This window comes from Sinocyclocheilus anshuiensis, unplaced genomic scaffold (genome assembly GCF_001515605.1).
Source record: "Sinocyclocheilus anshuiensis isolate Anshui unplaced genomic scaffold, SAMN03320099.WGS_v1.1 scaffold1005, whole genome shotgun sequence".
Taxonomy (NCBI): Eukaryota; Metazoa; Chordata; class Actinopteri; order Cypriniformes; family Cyprinidae; genus Sinocyclocheilus; species Sinocyclocheilus anshuiensis.
In genome coordinates this window covers 682,072-690,474 of record NW_015555810.1, presented here as the reverse complement: position 1 = coordinate 690,474, position 8,403 = coordinate 682,072, and the positions used below count along the sequence as shown (strand labels likewise).

The 8,403-nt window shown below is 31.7% G+C and overlaps 1 protein-coding gene across 1 annotated transcript in view; it reads left to right on the top strand.

The window, feature by feature from the left end:
- Positions 1 to 8,403, top strand: part of map3k13 (mitogen-activated protein kinase kinase kinase 13) — a 73,435-nt gene that overhangs the window by 24,877 nt on the left and 40,155 nt on the right. Inside the window, exon 2 of the mRNA XM_016469347.1 lies at positions 3,584 to 3,658. The gene's annotated coding sequence lies outside the window, so the exon portion shown is untranslated. The remainder of the gene's footprint in view (positions 1 to 3,583; positions 3,659 to 8,403) is intronic.

Genomic DNA, 8,403 nt, shown 5'->3' with positions numbered 1-8,403 from the left:
TTTCTGTGATCAAAGCTGTATTTTCAGCATCATTACTCCAGTCTTCAGTGTCACATGATCTTCAGAAATCATTCTAATATGCTGATTTGCTGCTCGAGACACATTTCTGATTATTATCAATGTTGAAAACAGTTGTGCTGCTTATGTTTCCGCAGTGGTTGTATGTGATCCGTTGGTTTACTGGAACAGGCTGAATTCATTCCCGTCTTCAGAGTCTGCGTTATTCATGTTAAGGACACAAAGCTGTCAGTGTGTGTGTTCCGACGCGTCTCAATAATTAATGAGAGATTGTAACGGAGCCGAAGCAGCGCTGGATCCTTTACAGCCCACAGAGGCTTCAGATGGATTTCAGACTGTATGTCTGTCCTCAACAAAGAGCCTCCGAATTAGTATGCATGTGAATTATGACTAATTCATTTACTAAACTTTAAATCGGAGACGGTTTGGGTTTCTTTTAGGTCTAGACCTTGATTAACCCTGGTTCTATGGCAGAGGAACACCTCGGTTTGATTGCAGCTTAGTTTGGATGAAATAACATTTTGTGTTTTAACTCTCGTCGTGCGACGGTGAATATCTTCAGATGTTCGGGCTGCGTTATTGATTTTGCTGAATATGCGATCGGATGGCATGAACTTTGGAATGCACTCAGATCGGTCAAACAGGACTAGCTTGCTAAGTAAACATGCCTGACACTCCTGTATGTGGATGCTGTCTGTTTAGTCAATGTTCAACAACACTCCTGACCCACTTTAACATTCATGCACTCTATAGTGTCCACATATACTGTTGCGTTTTATTGTTATGTAATTATTAATCCATGGTAGGTTTTAAAGGGGTCATATGATGTTGCTAAAAAGAACATTAAGTTGTGTATTTGGTGTAATTCAATGTGTTTATGCGGTTTAAGGTAAAAAAAACACATTATTTTCCACATACTGTACATTATTGTTTCTCCTCTATGCCCCGCCTTTCTGAAACGCGTAGATTTTTACAAAGCTCATCGGTCTGAAAAGCGAGGTGTGCTGTGATTGGCCAGCTATCCAGTGCGTTGTGATTGGCTGAATACCTCACGCGTGAGACGAAAATGTTACGCCCCTCACCATACTGTGATGCCCTGTCCGGCCGGAGCGACGAGACAAAAACATTAAAACCCATTATAAACGAGGCATTTGTTGCATCCATTGGGGACATAATTACTGATTATAATGACTTATACTGTCTTTTTACGTGTTGCGTTGCATCGCGCCGCGTAAACATAAAACCATGTCTGCATTTGTGATCAGAGAAATGACAAACAACAAGTGCTACTCTACACTGCTCAAAGCTCGCGTTTGAATCGTCAGTGGCAAATTCTTTAAATATGAAAACGTACTTACAGGTTGTGAGTCAGAAGCGCCAGACTGTCCTTGCAAAGTTGGAACTGCCCCACTTTATAGAAACAGCCTTTGTGCACAGATGCATTGTAGTCTACTCTACCAGGTTCAGGAAACAAGTCCTCCATAAAATGCGCTGCACACATCTGAATATTTGGGTTGAACACATAAAAATAATGTGCTTAAAAATGTCATACTGCAAAAAATCATAATTGTCCTAAAAAACAAGGCTCTATTTTATTTAACCTAAACATAATTTCTGATTTCTTTCTTTAGATTTTGGGGTGAAACGAGACCTTTCTTCATTAGAGTCACATTTTAAGTCTGTATCTCACCAGCTGATCCTTTGTTATTTTTTTTTTTATTTAACAAAATGTTAATGTAATCTTCATTTACAATTCCACTGATAACGTGTGACCCTGGAGCACAAAAGCAGTCTTCTCGGCCAAATATTGTCCTATCCTAACAAACCATACATCAATGGAAAGCTTATTATTAAGCTGTCACGCTTTAATTGGCCAGAATGGGGTGTAAATGAGATGGGACGGGGTGCCTGCGGGTGTGTTTGAGGAGGTGGGACTCTTTGACATGCAGAATCCCCCTCTTTCATGACCAGACAAACACACACTCACACACACACACACACACACACTCACACACACACACACGGCTGAGGTCTGACGGTTAATGATCCGGGCGTGAGCAGCTGTTCATTAGTTTGTCTCTTTAGTGTCCCGACACCCACCATATTCCCACTTCATTTCCATCCGAACCACCTGAACCTCCATTAAACAGGCTGGTTAATGTGACGAGAAAACACACGATTCATAACGTCAAGAGCAAATCTCAGTATTATAGTGACAACAAAATCAGAACAAAGAAATTAAAACATTTAATTGGGACCCACTTTATGTTCAGTGTCTTTAACTACTATGTACTTATATTTAAATTAATCATTTGATACATTGCACTTAACCTAATCGTACCACCAGACCTGTGTCTAACCTTATCCCACCTCAATTGCAGAAAAAGTGTTTTGCAATTTAATATGAACACAATAGCTACATTGTACCTAGCATTTTTTCTTTACATAAGTACATAGTGGTTTAAGACACTTCATATTTTATTTTTATTGTATTATTTTATTTAATATTTTATTTTGCTTTATTATTTTTCTATTATTTTATTTTACTTTATTGTTTTAGTATTTTTTATTTTATGAATATTAAATTCTATTATTTATTATTGTATTTTACTTTATTGTTTTACTAATATTATTTTATTTTACTTTATTGTTTTACTAATATTTTATTATTTTATTTAATATTTTTATTTGTTGTATTTTTATAGTAATATAGTATTATTTTGTTTAATTTTACTTTTTTGTTTTAGTAATTTACTTTATTATTTCTTTAATATTTTATTATTTTATTTTACTTTGTTTTAAAAAATGTTTTCTTATTTTATTTAATGTTTTGTTTTATTTAGTATTTTATGTTACTTTGTTGTTTTGGAAATATTAGATTTGTTTAAATTTAGTATTTAATTTTATTTTTAATTTTAGTATTTAATTTTATTTTTAGTATTTAACTTGTTTTTGGAATTATGTATATTATTTCATTAATATTTTATTATTTTCTTACAAATATTGTACTATCAAGATTTACTAATTGTATTTTTTAACACTAACATTACAGGACAGTATGCAAATATCCAATAAATCTCTTCAGTCTTAAATCTTTAACAGGCCACATTTTCCATGTCTTTAACCCTGATCATCATGAGCCGTACGAAACATTTCTAAAATTATTCCCTGATTTGCTGCAATGCATCTCGTCCACCTTATTTTGAGCCGTGCTGAATTTTTAAACGGGTTGGCGGTAACAGGGAGATTTTCACACGTTCCCCTCTAAATTAATAAGTGTCTGTGCTGGAGAGATGAATGTTTGTGTGTTTGGGGAAGTCCAGTGTGATTTTGCATTCTTGTTTGGATGCCATTCATGGTATTTCAGTCTCTGCTAAACATTAACCCATATTTGAGGCTGGGATTCCCCAGCGGACGCTCAGATTGGCACGTTAACGCTTCAGAAATCCTCATGCACTCGCTCTGGCTCAGCTTTTGCTTTTTCCTTCGGAAAGTGCGATCACAGAGTCTGATTACTGACCTCGTGACCTCTGAACTCTGACCCGTCTGTATTTATTATTTACAGGTGTGAAGAGAAGAGGAGGTACTTTGCGGTCGGCGGTAGAAGCATCTCGGGAAATGAGCGTCAGCTTCTCTGGAGGTACGAACCATGAGCTTTATTATTATTAATGTAATGAAGATGCTGAATTTTACTGTACATTGGCTTTAAAATAAAATAAAATAATTATTACTATTAATGTTCAGGATATGTTGGCTTTAATAAAATAAAATAAAACTATAAAATAAAATATTACTATTAATGTGCAGGATATGTTGGATTTAATCAAATCAAATAAAATTACTATAAATGTGCAGGATATGTTGGATTTAATAAAATAAAATAAAATTACTATAAATGTGCAGGATATGTTGGCTTAAAATAAAATAAAAGGCTATAAAATAATATATTACTATTAATGTGCACTATATGTTGGCTTTAATAAAATAAAATAAAAGGCTATAAAATAAAATATTACTATTAATGTGCAGTATATGTTGGCTTTAATAAAATAAAATAAAATAATTGTTACTGTTAATGTGCAGGATATGTCATAAACTCGAAAATATTAAGATGCTGAATTTTGCTATATGTTAGCTATAAATAAAAATAAAAATAAAATAAATAAAAATTAAGTTGCTGAATAAACTTAAATTGAGGAAAATGTCTCCATGCACAGAAAACGAAAAATAATGAAAAGCCTTTTCAACAAAAAAGAATTAATTTGAACGGATTTGTCTTAGTTTTGTTCGACTTTTCTATGCAGTTTATGTGATACAATACTGTAAAAAAAAGATTTTTCGAAGTTAAAGATAATTGAGTGTTTTTCAACTTCAAAAATTAGAAAGATGGAAATTATAATTTAAAATTATCAACTGATAATTTATTGCTATTAGTTTTAAAATTATGTTAATTATATTGGTCCTTAATACCATTTTTACATGTTTTTAATGTATTTTTACAATTTTGCATTTACATTTTAATTTTTTACATTTTTTACCATATGTTGGCTTTAATAAATACTAACATAAGAAAATAATATAAAATAAATAAGTAATAATAAACAATACAAAAAAATGCTTTTTTTTTTTTATTTAGTAGAATACTAAAGCAAATCACATGGATAGTGTTATTAATATTTTATTTTATCATTTTAATATAAATATTGTACTGTCAGGATTTTGTTGTTTTGTTTACACAAACATTACATAAGATTAATAAATCGTTGCTCTTGCATCAATTTCTGTACGTCCAGTTGCATCCAACAACAACTGAACACATAGTTCCAGTGCAAGAATTAAGTAAACTTCTGTTTAAAATTAATTTAATTGCATGCAATGAAATGAAATCAAGTTCTCACACTTTTTTTTAATGCATTGCGATAGCTAGTCTAATTAACTAAATTGAGCAAGCAGCAAAAATAAAAAATTTTGAGTGTACATATTACAGTTTCCCCTTCAGAAAATGTGCAAGCTGGTTTGTGGCTCTACATGCTGAGTTTATGTTTGCTCTGCATGCTGGGAGTTTTTGCGTTCCCAGCATGCTTTTCTGCACAGACATCAATGAAAGGAAAGGCTTCAGCAAGTGGAAGTTTCTGTTGTTCTGCTACCTCTATGTTGTGGTTAAGCACAAACTGGATAGAGTGTTTTAGTTTAGAGAGCACATGCAGACTGGTTAACCAGTGGGTAGTTGAGTTTTACCTGACAAACTCTCTTACTATATGTGACCCTGGACCACAAAACCAGTCATATGGGTCAATTTTTTGAAATTGAGATTTATACATCATCTGAACGCTGAATAAACAAGCTTTCCATTGATGTATGGTTTGTTAGGATAGGACAATATTTGGCTGAGATGCAACTATTTGAAAATCTAGAATCTGAGGGAGCAAAAAAAATCTAAATATTGAGAAAATCATCTTTAAAGTTGTCCAAATGAAGTCTTTAGCAATGCATATTACTAATCAAAAATTCAGTTTTGATATATTAACAGTAGGAAATTTACAAAATATCTTCATGGAACATGATCTTTACTTAATATCCTGATGATTTTTGGCATTAAAGAAAAATTGATAATTTTGACCCATACAATGTATTGTTGGCTATTGCTACAAATATACCCCAGCGACTTAAGACTGCTTTTGTGCTCCAGGGTCACATATACACTATATAACAAGAACAGATGAAATTCGTGTCATTTTGTGTGTCTGTGTTGTTTAATGTCCTGTACTCATGCCATTACCTTATTATTAGTTTGTGTTTTGGCCTATTGTGTTTATCTAAAGGCTCTTTCATGTGATGCCTGAAGCATTGAACTCTATGGAGGGAAACGTTGAGCGCTAGTCAAGCGTTATAACGGCCTCTTCAGAGTTCAAACTCTTTCATCTGGCTGTTTCTGACCAAGTGCAGCGATCACTGTTTGCATGACGTTTGCAGCAACAGGCCGAGCGTTGCACCAAAATTGGTGTAAACAGCATTTTACTATAGTGAAAGTAAAACAGTTTTTGGCTTTGTACCATATGTTAACTTTTTTACAATTAATTACAATTTTTCTTTCATCTGGCTGTTTCTGACCAAGTGCAGCGATCACTGTTTGCATGACGTTTGCAGCAACAGGCCGAGCGTTGCACCAAAATTGGTGTAAACAGCATTTTACTATAGTGAAAGTAAAACAGTTTTTGGCTTTGTACCATATGTTAACTTTTTTACAATTAATTACAATTTTTTTTTTAAATAATAATAATAATTATAGTATTAATAATAATTAATGATAAGAAAAAACTATTTCAGTTTATTTCTTATTTAGTGTTGCTGTTTACCATATGTTACCTTTTTAAATTATTTAATACATTTTTTTAAATAATAACAACAACAGCAATAAACATTAACAAAAACTTTCATTTTATTATTATTTTTAAATTAAGTATAGCATTTTATTTTTTACCATATGTTGGTATTTTTTTTAATAAATTAATCAAAATATAAACATTCTATTAAAAAGGTTTTTACTTTTTTATTTTATTATTTAAAATGTAGTAAAATAAATAACATGCATGAATGGACAATATTACATTAATAGCATTTTTACTATATGTTGGCTTTTTAAAAAACAGTTTATAAAATAATTTAATTACATTTTTATTTTAGTATTTAGTATAATTTAGTGTAGTACTAATGTAAATGACAAATATATGTCTGTGACTCTTCTGAGTTTTAAACAGCATTTTATTATAGTGAAAATTAGATGATTTTTTTTTTAAGCCATATGTTGGCTTTTTTAAAATAAATAAATAAAATAAAAAATAAATATATTTTATTAATAAAAAGGGTTTTTGTTATTGTCCGTTTTTTATTTGATTTATTATTTAACATTTAGTATAGTATTAAATAAATTACATGAATGGATGGACAATGTTACATTAATAAAATTTGACTTTTTGCTATATGTCGGCTTTTTAAAAAAGTAATTAATTAAAAAATTTAAATAAGAATAAAAAACTTTTTTCTTTATTTTTGTAAATGCAGTATATTGTGACTTCTGTATAAGTGACTTGTCACAATAAAATAAAAATGAATAATAAAAGAAGTAATAATAAATAATAAAAAAATTAACTTTTTTTAAAGTATTATTGTTTTTTTTTGTGTTTTTTTTAATTCAGTATGGTACCAATATAAATGGATGGACGACCTTACATTCATAAAAAGTTGCACCAAAGTTTGTGGCTCTTCTGATTTCTTCTGAGTGTTTTATTAAAGTGAAAGCGAGGGTTCAGGAGGACGTGTTGGGTGTCAGCGTGACCTGTGTTCATTCACTGAGCCCCACATCAATCTACCATCTGTGTTATTCGTGCCGTTTGCAGCTCCTTCTGACCGAACCGCTGCTAATTAGGCCAAATATGCACTTTCCAGCACCGTCTGCTGCGCCGCTAATACAGAATTAGGATGGAGAGTTATGTTTGAAAGAGTCTTATGTGTTTATACGCTCTGGATTTGGATAAAAATATCAGCCAATGCACAGATACGCAGCAGGATTCATTTAGTGCAGACACGCACACCAGCACAAACATATGTTCACACACTCGCCAAGCGCCAAACGTGAGTATAAATTGGCTTCGGCTGGTAAATGAAACGCCAGCTGTCTGGACTTTCTTTGAATTTTTTTCATTTTGATTTATAAGAATGATTGTCTGACCATCACTGATGACTGATTCTACATAAGACTCTTTTACCTCCGTGAAATCATCTGTGAATTTGACCGATGCTTTTATCCGAAGTGACTTGCATTACATTAAAGTTACGCTTTATTTTTCTTCTTGCATTCCCTGGGAATCGAACCCATGATCTCTGTGTTGCTAGCGATGCCATTCTCTGCTTTTCACATTGAATAGCAACATTTTGGAAATATATGTGAGGAATAAATGTAATATTTCTCTGATTAAGCCACTAAAATTAAAATATGAGAATATGTTTTCATTTTTGTTGTTTTGGAAGTGACCTGTGCCTGTTTACATAGAATTACATTTTGGCAGTTTTCTTTACTAAATGTGTGCTTTTAAAATGAATTATTGTTATTATTATGACATTATTTTCTGTATTGAAAAATAGAAATACGTATTTGTACTGAATGGCCATTTGTTATTAGCATTCTATATGAATGCTTTAAGTTGCGATGGTAATGCATGAAAACCGTAACCAACTAAAGTTTGCTTAGCTTAATAGTTCTTCCTCATTCTGTCACGATTTCATGCCAGTAAAACTTCATGGTTCTCAGCTCCAATTTCAATACTAATAAAAAACTGTTTTAAACTATTCTAAAATAATGAAGTTCATTTTATATATAGTTCATTT